Source organism: Lepidochelys kempii, chromosome 4 (assembly GCF_965140265.1).
Source record: "Lepidochelys kempii isolate rLepKem1 chromosome 4, rLepKem1.hap2, whole genome shotgun sequence".
NCBI classification, from domain to species: Eukaryota; Metazoa; Chordata; order Testudines; family Cheloniidae; genus Lepidochelys; species Lepidochelys kempii.
Genome location: NC_133259.1, coordinates 42433118 through 42449860, shown reverse-complemented (window position 1 = coordinate 42449860; position 16743 = coordinate 42433118).

Sequence of the window (16743 nt, the reverse complement as noted above, 5' to 3'; positions counted from 1 at the left end):
CTTGTGGAGCAGTTCATGGAATGGTGGGAAGTGCTTGTGGAGCAGAGTGGCTCGCAGGATGGCTGGTGGAGTGGAGCTGATTGGAGTGAAGCCCTATGGAGCTGCGGGGTAGTCAGCTTTGGATCATGTAAGGTGCCCTTTACCTCTCCCCCCCCACACACACACACACTTTCACCCAGACTGGGGAGTAACACTCTGCAAATGAACTTTTGAACTCTGGAGCTGGGCTTTTGGGTTGTTGGACTTTTGGTGATTTTTGAGTTGCTGGACTCAAGAGACGTTTGGGTTGTTGGACTCAAGAACCCAAGGGAAAGGACATGACCCAATTTGCTGGGGTGGGTCTTTGCTCATGGTTTGGTTGATGAACCCTAGCTGTGGTATTTTCCCAATTTAATGCTGATGTCGTTTACCTCATGTTATTAAAGATTCTTTGCTACACTGAGATTCTGTGCTTGCGAGAGGGGAAGTATTGCCTCTTTGAGGTGCCCAGGGATGTGTGTAAGATTTTCCCAGGTCACTGGGTGGGGAGCTCAAGCCAGTTTTGCATTTGCTTTGATGAGAGGGAACCCCTGTGTACTGAACCCAGCCCTTTATGCTATCAACTTGGCCTGGCAGAAGGGTTATACACACACAGTGCTGTTTTTCTGTAATATTGAGACTTAGTAGAACCAATCTCAGCTCCCCTCTGACTCAGCAATACTTAGTGATACCATCCCTGACTTGTAGGTGCCTGGAAGAACGATGGGATCCCCTAAACCTGAGGTCAGTGCTTAGGCTCCCTCTTCAATGAATAGGGAGAGATAGGCACCTAAGAATGGGATACATAAAAGCCAGTATGCTTGGCAGGGAGCCACTTAAGCTAGCTACTGGGAGCTGCTGCCAAGGGTGTGAGGCACATGCTAAGCCTTGCATTTCAAGTGTTTGCTACCCATCTCTGATTTTGATCCAGAACGAGGAACCCCACTGCTAGAGTCAGGTGAATTAGGTGCCTAAAGCATTTCTTGGGAGAACATAAAGTAGCTGCCCCATACAGCTGAAAACAGGGAAGGCACCAATTGGCTCCTGTCTAATCCTTAGCTCAGTGGTTAGGATTTTCCATTGGGGTACCCTGGTTCAATTCCCCCTACGCTTGATAAAAAGGGATGTGAACAGCCATCTAACATTTTTCACGTGAGCACCCTAACCACTAACCTAAGGGATACTTCCATATGGATTGTTGTTGTTCATCTATTATTGATGCAGTTTCATTGTAATTAAATGTTAACGGGGCCCCAAAGAGTATAAGAATCCCTCTCCAGTTCAGTATTCGGGGTACTCACCTAGACTATGGGAGAGTCTGGCTCACTCACCCTTATGTTTGATGAGACGGGCTTTAAGCAGTGTCCTCCTGCAGCTCAAGTGAATGTCCTAATTGCTGGACTATGAGGTATTCTGAGGTGGCTATCCCTCAGAATACCTCATACTTCCTGTTGAAGCTGTTCCACTTTAACTATTGATTGGGCCAAAGCAAGCTTTAAGCATGGGAAATCCTATATAGTGCAGTGGTTAGGGTATGCACCTTTGATGTTAAACACCTGGGTTTGATTTCCCCCACCCCATGCAGGGGAAGGGTTTTGAACAAGGATCTGTCACCTCAGGTTCCCTTTTAATTAAATATTAAAATGCAAGTCACTCTTTTGTCCCCTATGGTTAGGCTATTCACCCAGGCTGTAGGACACCCCAGTTCCCATTCCTGCCCCCTACCCCCCATGAAGCAATTGGAACAGTGATCACCCACCTCCCAGGAACCCTGTCCCCCAAGCCCCACCCACTACCTAGTGCCAGCATCACAATAAGCACCAGCTATGTGCCAGGTGTGGTAACTGACACTGCATCCCATATTCTTCACAATTGTATTAGAAATAATGGTGATGCATCTGGTACAAGATATGGCTTGTGAGGTGTCACTGGAAAAGTTAGGATAATCAATCATATTTGTGTGCATGTCTCATTTTTGTATCTGAAATCAGAATAGTGACCAATAGCTGTATTTGTAATGTGGTTACACCTCAGTGACACCCACAAGGCAAAAGATTTCCAGTCTAGCCAGATGGTTGTGAAGAGCCTATTCCAGGTAATAGACCATTAGGGAAAACAATAGGCCTTAAGAGACGCTTACCCCACACCTGGTGAGCCTTCCTGAAAATGCTCCAGGCAGCCTATGGATAATGGCTGCTATGACTCAGCAAGGGGCATGTGACCAGACCCCATGACAACTCCATTTCTGGTACCTGTATTTTTCCACAAACTGGTCAAGGAACTGAATTTGGAACAAAGGATTCCCGCTATATGGAAAAGCGATATAAGGAAGGGAGTGACATCACCTTCTGGCCTCATGCTCTGCCCCCCAGGAGAATTCTTGGAAACACCTAAGGAATAAAGAATGAACTAGGGGAAGTACGGGTCCCAGGTTAAAGGGATTTCCAGCCTGTGTATGGAAATTTGGTGGACTGCTTGTATCAAACTTGCTAATTCAAATCCTATCCCTTTAGTATAATAGATTTTTATAGTAGATTAGTCTGCATTTTTGTTTATTTGCTAGGTAAGATGCTTTCATGTTTGCAATCACTTCAAATCTATCCTTTTGTAGTTAAACTTTTTATCTAAACCAGTGTGCCTTTAAGTGAAGTGGCTGGGGAAAAATCTCAGCTCTGTGAGCAAAGGCTGTTGCATCTCTTTCCTACATGGAGGGGAAGGTGAACTTTATTAATGAGCTTACCTTGTACAGGTCCCTATGCAGTGCAAGATGGTATAATTTTGGGTTTCTACTTGAGCAAGGGGTGCAAGCCTAAGGGGGCTGGGTAATTGGCGGTCTGTCTTTGAGTGGCTTAGGTAAAGCACTCAAGGTAGCTTAGTTGGGTGGGTGGTGCCACCTGCTGTCATGTTGGGTGATAACAGGGCCTGGAGAGACTGGCTCTGTGTCACCAGCCAAGCAGTGTGAGTAGAGGGGTACAGCAGTTCCCCTGGCTCCCAGACTACACCCGGGGCATGACAATCCATCCCAGTAACAATGAAATTTTTCTAGCTAATGGTGCCCAAACTGGGCCTGGCCACCCCACTCAGTCTGCACAAAGAGTAATCATGTGCTTCTCTCCTAACTTAGGGCTGAGCGTTTGGTTTCTTTTTTCCCTTTGAAATGTTAGCCCTGGGCTTTGATATCAACACACCAAAGGAGGTGTGGGCTTCACTGAGCCCTACCCACCAAGGTCTGTGCTAGGAAGCTGCAAATGAACAGCAGCTGCCTGTGTTTGTTTCTGGGTTGCTGCACCAGAGGGAGTCTGTCAGCCAATGGGGCAGGGTTCAGAAAGTGAATGGGTAATTTTATCAGCACTAACACCACTTGGAGCTATGCATGTGAAGAGAAGTATAATCTAATGATTAGATCAAGAAATTGCATGTTAGGAGACCTGGCTCTGCCACTAATTCACTATGTGACCCTGGGCAGGTCACTTAACCCGTCTGTGACCCTGTATCCCTATTTTAAAGGGAAGCAAATTCTTCTCCACCTTTGTAAAGAATTTGGAGACCTCCTCAACAGAAGGCACAAACTGACTCATTTCACCTCTGATGCACATTGCGCAACTGGCCTAATGTACTATAGGGTTTAGGAGAGGGTACTGTACTGGCTGGACCAGTGTTCAGTCTGATACAGCAAATCTTCTATTCCTGCATTATTGATCATCTGTTACTCATTTGCTGACTAATAAAACCAATGTAATTTATAAATTACTTGTCAGTTTACTGATCCATGTATAATTTGGGGACCAATTCAATAAAATGGTTCATTTCCTAGGCATACATTCCCCACCCCTCTATCCAAGGAAAACATGAGACCTGCCATGACAAAACAATTTGTAACAGCACTGTCACCCATTTCTTGGTCTTGCTGTTCTTAATTTGCCTTAAATCAAGGAAGATCTGATTCTGTTCTGTACCTGACAGACTCAATTTGGTTTATGCTGCCTGGGTGTCAGTTTTAAGTAAAATAAGACAGGTGATGTTAAGAGATATGTTGACTTTCGATAGTCAGTTTATACTCACATTTTAATCATGTTTCATCTGCTTATCTTTCAATCTATTTTCAAAGCTTTAGTACACATCCTGAGCAACTGTGATAATTCTGAATAGTTGGTGCTGACTTCCAATTTGTGACACTTTAAGATGGTTGAAAGCATTTGTGAAAGCCTGGACCTTATGAGACTGATAATCACACATTTAAACTTGTATTTGACATTAGAATGCATAGCACAGGGGAGAAGAGGAGTCGAAAACTGGTTTAAAAAAAAGCCTCTGCATTATTTTTCCAGAGCAAAGAGCCAAAAACTAAATTAAAAACTCAAAATTTCAGTATTATAGCTTAAGTTCACTGGGCCAAAGTCAGACCTGATGTAAGCAGAAGCATGGCCATTTAAATAAACCACATCTTATAATATTTGGGATAAAATCCTGGTCTCATTGATGTCAATGGCAAAACTTCCAATGACTGCAGTAGAATTGGGATTTCACCATTGATAGTCATGCTGTTTCCTTTGGACAAATTACCTTTACCTTTTAAAGTCACTGACCAAGTATTATTGAGTACTCACTGGTACATATCCTTTCTCTACCCTGTATTTGATGCACAACCTGCCCCTTTTCCAAGACTGTCTCGTACCCTTGCCTTTGGTACTTACTTAATACCATCTCTCAGTGCACAGCCAACTACAGAGAAATCACAACCATTTAATTGTGATGTGACCACTATTCAGCTACTTACTCCAATATTCTACCACCAATACTGAGCCCATACATTGCAATCTGATTGGCTAGCTGGACTGGAGGGAAAGCAAAGATCTTCCACTTCCTGCCTTGTTTTAATTTATCCCTAGAGTTGACTGCATTTTGGTAGCTGGTAAAGTGATTCTTGTGTATGTAAAGTTACAGAGTAACAGCCGTGTGAGTCTGTATTCGCAAAAAGAAAAGGAGTACTTGTGGCACCTTAGAGACTAACCAATTTATTTGAGCAGCATGAGCTTTCGTGAGCTACAGCTCACTTCATCGGATGCATACCATGGAAACTGCAGCAGACTTTATATACACACAGAGAATATGAAACAATACCTCCTCCCACCCCACTGTCCTGCTGGTAATAGCTTATCTAAAGTGATCATCAAGTTGGGCCATTTCCAGCACAAATCCAGGATCTCTCACCCTCCACCCCCCACACACAAATTCACTCTCCTGTTGTTTCATATTCTCTGTGTGTATATAAAGTCTGCTGCAGTTTCCACGGTATGCATCCGATGAAGTGAGCTGTAGCTCACGAAAGCTCATGCTGCTCAAATAAATTGGTTAGTCTCTAAGGTGCCACAAGTACTCCTTTTCTTTTTGTGTATGTAAAGTTACTATTGCCCTTATTTTTTTTTAGACAAAATCCAGAGGTTCTTACTCAAACGCTCATTAAAGTCAATAGCTGTTTTTTCTAAATAATTGTTTGTCAAACAGTACCAAAAAAAGTGTGATTTACAGCTTGTATGTTACCAAATACCACACCTTTTACAGGGTATCCAATAAAATTGTACAATTACACAACTTGTCAAAAGTGCAAGACCAGACAATACAGAAACAAACAAACATTACAGAGATATGTTAGGAAGGGAATAAAGACAAAAAAGGGAAGGCGGGGACTGAGAAATGCGGGGGGAGAGGGAAAAGTGGAAAGCTGAAGTGGAATGAAAGTTCATTATTTGAGCTCACAAGGTGATTTATTCAAGTGCATCAAGAAACAAGGCCCAAATTTTTCAGTTCATACAATTGCCCTCTACATCCATAAAATACTCTTTTGCTACCAACTCTGATACCACTGCTCTATTCTGGGCATAGAAATCTACTCCTCCATTTTTGTAAAATCATGCACTTGGTAATCATTGTACTAATGTCACCATAGCACTAAGTACATAACCTAGGATATAGTTGTCAACTGATGTTTGATTGCTGAAGCCTTGAACTATTTTCATGCTTGTGTTTAACATTCCTGATTTCTGTCAATATTCTAGACGTGTGATACCCACGGTACAATTTAAACTAATGAGTTGCTGTATCATCCCTACCTTCTAACCTGGAGTGCCCTTTGCACAGCTTTGCTGGTGTAGCCTTCATTCAGGACTGCTCACAAATAGCTTCCAGCATTCAAGTCACTGTCAGCTGTCTGTGTACTGCCAGCCACACCTTACCTCTTACCAGCCTTGGTTATATTGCAGGGTGAACTCAACACACCGCCAGTCCTAGATTTCCCCTCATAAATGTATGTCCTGCACTGTGCAGGCCTCTCCCAGACAATACAAGCTTATATAAAGTCCATCATTACATTAATAGAAGTTAAATACACACACATCTTGTTAGACCAAATGGAGTTTTCCAGACATGTTGATTTAAATACAGCTGGTGCCTAACTTAACCCATGTTAAATTCAAAGCAAGGTTCTCTCACCACATGCATTCAATAGTCTCACTGAAGAAACTTAATAGGTCAGGATCCCTTCTTGAGTTCAATGACTGCTTCCTTTGTCCCTTCTGGTGCCATGAATTGATGGGCATTGGGGTGTTTGTTCCTCATTTTTGTGGTGTCAGCCTGCCTCTTGGAAAACATTTCCAGCTGAGATACAGGAGACAGTTTATAGGAAAGGATGTTCCCTGATGTTTTTCCTTACATGTATGAGGTTTCTTTGTCTACCCTTCCTGCCTTATGACTGACTGTTTACTACTTAAATGCAAACCAAGCAGAGGGCACATTCCTTTGAGACAGACCTATTTGCCAACATCCATTTGGAACATGGGTTAAGAACACTATACAGTAGAATCATATAACTTCACATACAATGTTGCAACACGTTTTATCAGGACAATAATGGACCAGCAAATTATGTGTTTTAAAATTATACTTTGCACCCATGTCCACACTATTGTAATAATCTTAGTCTGTCACAATAGGATGCTTTAAAATGCAAAATTAGAGTCAAAACCAATATGCAGGTCGGGACACAAATGTAGAACAAACAAGTAATTTGTGCAAGGACCAATTTAAGCATTCATTTCCTACAAAAAGGAGAATTGGGCAGAGTGGTTGGCTTGCCATTTAGGCATTCAAGATGAAATGCCTGTGTGGGGGAGTTGAAATTCACTAATGACTGTGGAAGTTCAGATGAATTAAAGTCAACCTCCATAATTATTGATAATGTATATAGAAGAAGTGATAATGAAGAGAGTAATGAATCTAGTGTGTCGTCTTAGAACTCTAAACATACTGGTGTGGTGTTGGACTGGGAGAAGGAGTTTCATTAGGAGATTAAGGAAGTATACATTCTCCAGGGGGATGTATAGAATCAGGCTTTTTTTTTTGGACCTCACAAGTTTTGCAAAGATACAGATTTAACAAACAAACCATTTTAGATCTCTGAGAAACTTAGAGGGGATTTGGAAAGTCAAACACACAGGACCTTTGCTTTCACTTTGGTGGTAAAAGTAACATCTGCCTCAGACATTTTAGCAGACTGTTCAAATCACTCTTAAACTACAATAGAAGAATTGACAGACGTAAGCCATCCCCCTGCTAGTTGCTGCACTTATATACCATGGCTGAACTGAATCTCACATCAAAGCAAACATACCAAAGAAATTAGATTTTAATTTTATCTTTATAATTCTTGTTTCTTTACACTAGCCTTTGAAGTTACCAATCAGAACAATACCACAGAAATAATAAAAAAACAATTGCAGATTGTAAATTAATTCCATCAGATGAATACCCAAGGAGGCTCATCTCTTTATTCAGAAAGAAGATTCCAACCGAGAGCACGACAATATGTTAGTCAGGGTCTGATTCTGCCCAACTCCCTTACACTTCCTAGTACCAGCCTCAGGACCCAACTGTAAAACCCTTACTTATGGTGGTACTCAGGCAGCTAGTCCCCACCAGTGGGAGTAAGAATTCCACAACTGGGCTTTCACCGAGCACTCCCATTTTGTTAGGGCTAATTATCAGCTAAGAGACTCCTCAAGTATTGACAAGCCACCCATGTCCTGTTAACTCTTCAGGTTCACTGACAGCTTTTCTTTCCTCATCCACAATGCCAGGCATTTCTTAAAGACTGTAAAATTCTTTCAGTTCAAAACACATTACAGGACCATTAGTTGAAGCACAGGCATTCAGTTTAAATTTCATATGGACACCTGGCCAAATGTTTCAAGATCATGGCCACAAGGATTGTGTCAAGTCTCTAGGGCACAAGATCTATTTCTCCAGAGGAAAATTTGAAAGTGAGTCTCAGGGAAAGCCAAACCAGGAAAAAACAGAAGTACTTAAGGAACATTACAAACTGTTTTTGGTACAGGGAGGTAGTAAACAATAGTCCTCAGGGTCACACAATGAGTACATTGTCTGGATTTCAATACATGGACCTCCTAAAAGAACTAAAACTAATTTTATTAAAAACAACAAAGGCCTTTCCCGAACATCTTGTCTCTCTTTTCTGAGAATATTTTTGACATGGCAGGCATGGCCCTTTCATCACAACACTGGCATTTGTCGATGGAATTTGCAAAGAGACCCTAGGTGATAGGCACCCAAGAAACTACATAGGAACAAATGTATAATGGGCTCTTCAGTCTAGCAAACAAGGGCATAATAAAGATCTAATGGCTGGAAATCACTGAATACAATTAACCCTTGGAACAATTTTACCAAGAGCAGTGTGGATTCTCCATCACAAGTAGTTTTTAAATTGATATAGCATTTCTTTGAGAAACCCTGAATTAGTTTTTTTTTTTTTTTAAAACTTCATTGCATCACGACCCCCCTTCTGACAACAAAAATTACTACAAGACCCCAGACGGGGGACTGAAGCCTGAGCGTGAACCCCTGTCCCCTCCCGCTCTGGGGGGTGCTGAAGCTTGTGGGGCTTGGACTTTGGCTTCAGCCCCAGGCTCCAGCAAGTTTAATGATAACCCTGGTGACCACATTAAAACAGGGTCATGACCCACTTTGGGGTCCCAACCCACAGTTTGAGAACTGCTGCTCTAGTTCCAAAAAACTTTTGGGGAAATTCTATGGACTGTATTATACAGGAGGTCAGATTAGATAATCACAGTGATCCATTCTGGCCTTGCAATCTAGGAGATGGGCATTTATCTCCTATAATCCACTTTGAAAATCCCACCATGTGAGTATATTTCTCAATAAATCTTACCATATTAAAATATGGTTTGCTAATAATAAAGATGGACGTTATAACAAGTCCTTTATAGAAAGTCTCACCATCAGGAATAGTTCCCATGAAGAGATACTATTGACCCTATTGTTTACAACAGGGGTTGAAGGACTACCCCTTCTGTTATTCCAGGTCTTGGAAAAGTTTAGCTGGAGCCCCTGTTTAGAAACCATGAATCCTTTTTGATCCAAAGGCACATCGGTAAATTAAAACAATTACGATTTCCCATATCATTGTCCGGTTTTATTAAGAAGACAGTTAATTCACATCAAAGGGTATTTTGATCATTTGCTTCTTTGAACAAAATATATGTTAGGTGGCAGCCACCCAGGGTTGGTGGACTGGTTCCCAAATCACATGCATCAAATTAAGCACCAGCCTCCTTTTTTGGATGGGAGGTGCACAGGGTAAATCCCTAGGAACAAACACTACCCTTAGCCTTGGAACAATACCTTTATCAACCTAGCAGCAAGCACCCAGGAGTGATCCCAGAAGGAGATCCTAAGGGTGTTACATGTATGCCTTCCCTGAAAAAGGGCAATGTCCTCAGTTCCCAACACCTGAATATGCACATTAATCAAAAGTCCAAAGAGCCTAAATCCCAGTTTCTCAGCCCTGGACAAGGTACCTTCTAATCCTTTTCTTTGGGGTTCTCTCTGGAGTGCAATGTGAGCTCACCAGGATGAGTCCTTGTTCTTACTGCATAAGCTGGTTCTAGTTCCCTTACTCCCGAGTCAGTCTCTACCTTCTAACTGCATCTTGCTGTTCTGAGTCACATCACTTAGCAGTGCTGATCCCTGATCTCCTGTTCCTCTTCTCTTCAAGTCCAGGCTCAAAGTGAAAGTCTAGGCAAGTTGTAGTCACTTATACTGCCCCCCTCAAACAACCCCCCCCAGGCCAGCTGATTGGTCAAGAGGCAACCAGGTGTCCTATAGCCAATTCCCTCTTTGTTTTGGAGTGATAGTACTCCCAGTCAATGCAACTCAGTTCACCTGCAATCAACAGCATGTCTTTATTCCAAAGTGACGCTCCCCTCCTACCCCCATGAAAGTCAGGCTGTCTGTTAGCAAATCTTTTGTCTCCACTCCATCCTCAAATTGGGAGGTGGAAGCATACAGAACTGTGGAAAGTGGTGCCTGTCCCACCCCTCTCCACTTAGGGTTTTTGAGGGAAGGACTGTATATAGTTCCACCTATATAACCAATGACTAAACTAACATCTTCAGAAGAAGAGAAAATAATTTGCTAACTTCCTTGAAAAATGCCTGTAAAGCCTCCCTTACCCACAAAGTGTGATATGGAGTATATCAATAGGTAAAGAGAAGTTTAGGTAATTATCTGTACTTGGGGGATATAATTAATTGTGATTTGAAATTTATGGTCTTTGAAAATTGGCTCAGATGAAATATCTGCCATTATGGTAATGACATGCACACTGACTCACTGCTGTTTTTTTCCTGACTTACCCTCTTCATCTCTCCCTCCTCTTCTATCTCCTGCTCAGTGTCCCCTTCAGTCCACTTACTCCCTGCTACTCACATGTACCCTGTGTTCTTTAATACATCATTTCTTCATCCCCACCTCCTAATCCTTTCCGCCCCTCCCCAAACTAATTCTATTTATTTGTATTCACTCACCAGCTAGTTCAGTGGTTTCTATATTTACCTCAGCAGTAAAGCAGAGGTAGGAGAGAGAGAACAGGAGGTAGGTCTGCTTGCTGCACACACTTCTGTAGCCATTTCTGGAGAACTCAAAGACTCATCCAATTCTTCCTGATTATTCCTCTTGGCTCCTCATAGGTGATTCATCTTCCTTCTTAACCACAAGACAGAAGCCTCTGGGATTTTTTTGTCCCCTGCGGGGACTGTCAGATTCACTCAAAGAAAGACGGAACAAGATAGACTAAGATTCTTTTTTGAAGGGGGAATGGGACTGTAACAGAAGGTTTTTCCATATGCTGCAGCAAGGGTGGTGGAAGGAGAAGTTGGGGTTTAAACAGGTGGCTACCATTATCTGATGGATAATTTGTTAGATGAAGCATGGAATTTGTGCCTGCTGCTCTCAGACTACAAAAAAGTTTTGCTCCCTATTAGCAAAAAAGGCATTTTTAGATGAGACATTGCAGAAAAAACATAAGTTTAAAGTAAAGGAAAAATTGTTCACAACCCTGCAAAACCAATTTAAAAAAAAAAAAAGATTCACACATCTTCAACTTCACATAGTTTGCCCCTTGGAGGAAGCCAGATAATGCTGTATTTTATTTATGTTAGAAGTTTAAATGACCCAATAATATTAGGAATATTCAGTATTCATGTATGATACCATGTCTTTACCCCAATTCAACATATTTTACTGTGTTCTAAATGATAATGAAAAGAAAAATATTTATCTCCTTCCATGTAACTCTGGACTTTGGATTCTTTTCCAAAGGATGCCAGCTTCACAGTTTTAGAAGCTGAAGGCCAAATTTATGAAGGTCATCGATTTTGTGTCTATGTCAAACATGCACAGATGTGCTAGTATACACAAAAAGAGACCTTTAATAAAAACGGTATGCCTAAAAGTAGGCTTCTAAGTCTACATCTAGGTACCTAAATAAAAGTGGCCTAATTATCACAGCTGCTGAGCATATGTAGCTCCCATTGACTTTGGTAGATTACTCTCTTCTTACCAGTATGATCTCAGTCTAGATTTAGACTCATTAACAAAACAACAAGTGAACTGGAGAGTTCCCTCCCTTGTGAAATGCCCAGATACTGCATGTCTGTCCTCAAGCAGTGATTCTGCTCTACCTGACTTGTCCAGGAACACCAATAGGCCTGATCCAAAGCCACTGAAGTTGATGGGAATCTTCCATTGTCTTCAGTAAGCTTTTCTTGATCAGGTCCTATTAGACACAGGTGATTTTTCTTCACCTGTGTTAGCAGTAGTGAACTGCAGAGCTGGATCTATTCACCAGCTCACATAATCACATGACTCCTCAATTTTTCTTTGGGTTCTCATGAAGGAAAGCTTGTGAGAGAAATCCAATCTCAATCTTCTGGAATCATTCGCTGTATCTTTCTGTGTCCCACTTTCCCAGTACTTCAAAAGCTACTGTCCACAATGATGAAAGGCAAGTCAGCTTGCTGATCCATCTGTGCTGGCCCTCCAAACTGTGGTTTTACTGGATAGCCTCAGAACCTGGGGGAAACTGGATAAAGTGACTCACATGTAAATGGAGAAGACCAACTGAGACTAGGGAAAGAGACAGCTCAACTTGAAGGATTGCTGACATTATGCTACATCCCATGCTCTTGGGAAATGTCAGACTCAAGTCTTAATTTCATGCTTTGACTATCAAGATGTTTACATGCTACTGTATTTATTCTTACTGATGTTATTCCCTGTAGAGATTTTTAAAATCTCCAGGAGTCCTAGTCTCTTTTCATGACTTCTGGTTAAAAATAAATTATGAGTGGGCACGGAGGTTTGCTCATAGCAGATTCTGATAAGATGTTGGGGTGCAGGATTTTCGCTGCTTCACTTGATGTCATCTTTAAAATAATGCGTCTTCATTGCTGCATGGAGGTAGCTCCCTTCTATGGACACCCAGCCAGCCAGTTAGCTACAAAATCCCTGTTAATAACTATTCTCTACTTGCTTTACCTGTAAAGGGTTAAAAAAAGCCCATAGGTAAAAGAGAGTAGGCATCTTATCAAAAGAGCCAATGGGAGGGCTAGAACTAAGTTTAAGTTTAAGTTTGGGGGTGGAAAACAGCTTCCCTTTGTCTGTTGTTCTCCAGAAAGGGGGGACAGAGCAGGACAGGGCTGGAGCTATGCTGTAAAAAGCTTTAAAATCTGGTATGAAAACACATCAAATCATATCTCAACACTACTTATCTGAAACCCCAATTTTCTTTTTTTTTTCCCCCATAGATATTTAGGTCAGAAGGAACCATTATGATCATCTAGTCTGACCTCCTGCACAATGCAGGCCACAGAATTTCACCCATGATTCCTGCAAAAAACCTCTCACCTATGTCTGTGCTACTGAAGTCCTCAAATTGTGGTTTAAAGACTTCAAGGAGCAGAGAATCCTCCAGCAAGTGACCCGTGCCCCATGCTACGGAGGAAGGCGAAAAACCTCCAGGGCCTCTTCCAATCTGCCCTAGAGGAAAATTCCTTCCCAACCCCAAATATGGCGATCAGCTAAACCCTGAGCATATGGGCAAGAGTCATCAGCCAGATACTACAGAAAATTCTTTCCTAGGTAACTCAGATCCCACCCCCTCTAATATCCCATCACAGGCCATTGGACCCATTTACCATAAATATTTAATTACCAACACCATGTTAATGGAGTTTAATCTTAAAGCTAGATAGATCTTTTGCCCCCACTGCTTCCCTTGGAAGCCTATTCCAAAATTTCACTCCTCTGATGGTCAGAAACCTTCGTCTAATTTCTAGTCTACATTTCCTGGTGGCCGGTTTATAACCATTTGTTCTTGTGTCCACATTGGTACTGAGCTTAAATAATTCCTCTCCCTCTCTGGTATTTATCCCTCTGATATATTTATAGAGAGCAATCATATCTCCCCTCAACCTTCTTTTAGTTAGGCTAAACAAGCCAAGCTCCTTGAGTCTTATGAAAGGAGACAAGTTTTCCATTCCTCGGATCATCCTAGTAGCCCTTCTCTGTACCTCTTCCAGTTTGAATTCATCCTTCTTAAACATGGGAGGCCAGAACTGCACACAGTATTCCAGGTGAGGTCTCACCAGTGCCTTATATAATGCCTTATATATACAGTGCCATATATATATATATATCCTTATCCCTACTGGAAATACCTCTCCTGATGCATCCCAAGACTACATTAGCTTTTTTCATGGCTGTATCACATTGGCTGCTCATAGTCATCCTATGATCAACCAATACTCCAAGACCCTTCTCCTCCTCCGTTACTTCTAATTGATGCGTCCCCAGCTTATAACTAAAATGCTTGTTATTAATCCCTAAATGCATGACCTTACACTTTTCACTATTAAATTTCATCCTATTACTATTACTCCAGTTTACAAGGTCATCCAGATCCTCCTGTAGGATATCCCTGTCCTTCTCTAAATTGGCAATACCTCCCAACTTTGTATCATCCGCAAACTTTATTAGCGCACTCCCACTTTTTGTGCCGAGGTCAGTAATAAAGATTGGTCCCAAAACCGATCCTTGAGGAACTCCACCGGTAACCTCCCTCCAGCCTGACAGTTCACCTTTCAGTAGGACCCGTTGTAGTCTCCCCTTTAACCAATTCCTTATCCACCTTTCAATTTTCCTATTGATCCCCATTTTATCCAATTTAACTAATAATTCCCCATGTAGCACGGTATCAAATGCCTTACTGAAATCTAGGTAAATTAGATCCACTGCGTTTCCTTTGTCTAAAAAATCTGTTACTTTCTCAAAGAAGGAGATCAGGTTGGTTTGGCACGATCTACCTTTTCTAAAACCATGTTGTATTTTGTCCCATTTACCATTGACTTCAATGTCCTTGACTACCTTCTCCTTCAAATTTTTTTCCAAAACCTTGCATACTACAGATCACTTAGTTTCTATTTGTAAGAAAGGGAAAAAAAGTTAGCAATTCTCCAATCATACAGTACAACCCCTGAGTTTACAGATTCATTAAAAATTCTTGCTAATAGGCTTGCAATTTCGGGTGCCAATTCCTTTAATATTCTTGGATGAAGATTATCTGGGCCCCCCGATTTAGTCCCATTAAGCTGTTCGAGTTGCTCTTCTACCTCAGATATGGTCATATCTACCTCCATATCCTCATTCCCATTTGTCATGCTACCATTATCCCTAAGATCCTCTTTAGTCTTATTAAAGACTGAGGCAAAGTATTTGTTTAGATATTGGGCCATGCCTACATTATCCTTGACCTCCACTCCATCCTCAGTGTTTAGCGGTCCCACTACTTCTCTCTCTGTTTTCTTCTTGTTTATATGGCTATAGAACTTTTTACTATTGGTTTTAATTCCCTTTGCAAGGTCCAACTCTACTTGACTTTTAGCCTGTCTCACTTTATCCCTACATGTTCTGACCTCAATAAGGTAGCTTTCCTTGCTGATCCCTCCCTTCTTCCACTCCCTGTATGCTTTCTGCTTTTTCTTAATCACCTCTCTGAAATGCTTGCTCATCCATCTTGGTCTACAACTCCTGTCTATGAATTTTTTTCCCCTTTCTTGGGATGCAGGCTTCTGATAGCTTCTGCAGCTTTGATTTAAAATAATCCCAGTCCTCCTCTACCTTTAGATCCATAAATTATGTAAGTAAATTAGGGAATGTCTAGGAAGATACCATTAGGGTTATTTCTTTTACTTTTTTATTGGCTTGTGGACTCCTCTGTGCTAACCCAAGGTGCTTTTGTTTTGCTTGTAACCTTTAAGATGAACCTCGAGAGCCATCTTGATGCTTAATTTTTGTAATTGGGTTTTTTAAATCTAGCAAAAGCCTATGTTATATTCTCTCATTTTTGTTTTTAATAAAATGTACCTATTTTAAGAACAGGATTGAATTTTTGTTGTTCTAAGAGGTTTGTGCATATGTTGTTTAATTAGCTGGTTATTTCAGCTCATTAATTTCGGCTAATTTCCTTTGTTTTTCTTTCTCAGCTCTTCCCCGGGGGAGGAGTGAAAGGGCTTGAGGGTACCCCACAGGAAGGAATTCCCAAGTGTGCCTTTGGGTTCTCTAAAAAAGGGGGGGAGGGTTGCACTTGGGTGGTGGCAGCATCTACCCATTCAAGGTGAGAGAGAAGCTGTGACCTTGGGAGTTTAATATCAGCCTGGAGTGGCCAGTATTAATTTTTAAAATCCTTGCAGGCCCCTACCTTCTGCACTTAAAGTGCCAGAGTGGGAAATCAGCCTTAATTGCCTTCAAATAAACAGAATTATCGTTTCTCATAATCTAAACTAATCTTTCCCCTCCAGCCCCCCCAACAGCTGGTACTGAATTTTAAAATGGTTACAAATCCACTTTTCAGATTGTATTGGGAAAAGCCCAAGAGTCATTTTTATAATATGCTAATCTATTTGCAAAAATATGGATACATTCTATATCCAATAACAGTTCATATTATATTGCAGGTGTACACAAATTTAAAAATATCCTCATAGCTTTCAGGGTTTCTTGGCTTCCAAATGTTGGCAGGTAATCAACTGTGTGATCTGAAATATTAAGGGTTAGATTATCCCATCCACTTGCAGAAAAAAAGTCATAACCCTTCTGAGCTGCAGACCACAGAATGTGGGAATGTCAATGCTGCAACATCATTCCCCTTGCACTTTCCACAGCCACACAAAAGCCCATGAATGGTGGGATTGGGCTCCATGGCTCAGAAAGACCAGGCAGACAGCCGCTGTCTGCAGCATCATCCCTCTCAAAACTTGTGAAGGATTCTCTGCATATGAAGTCATTACTGAC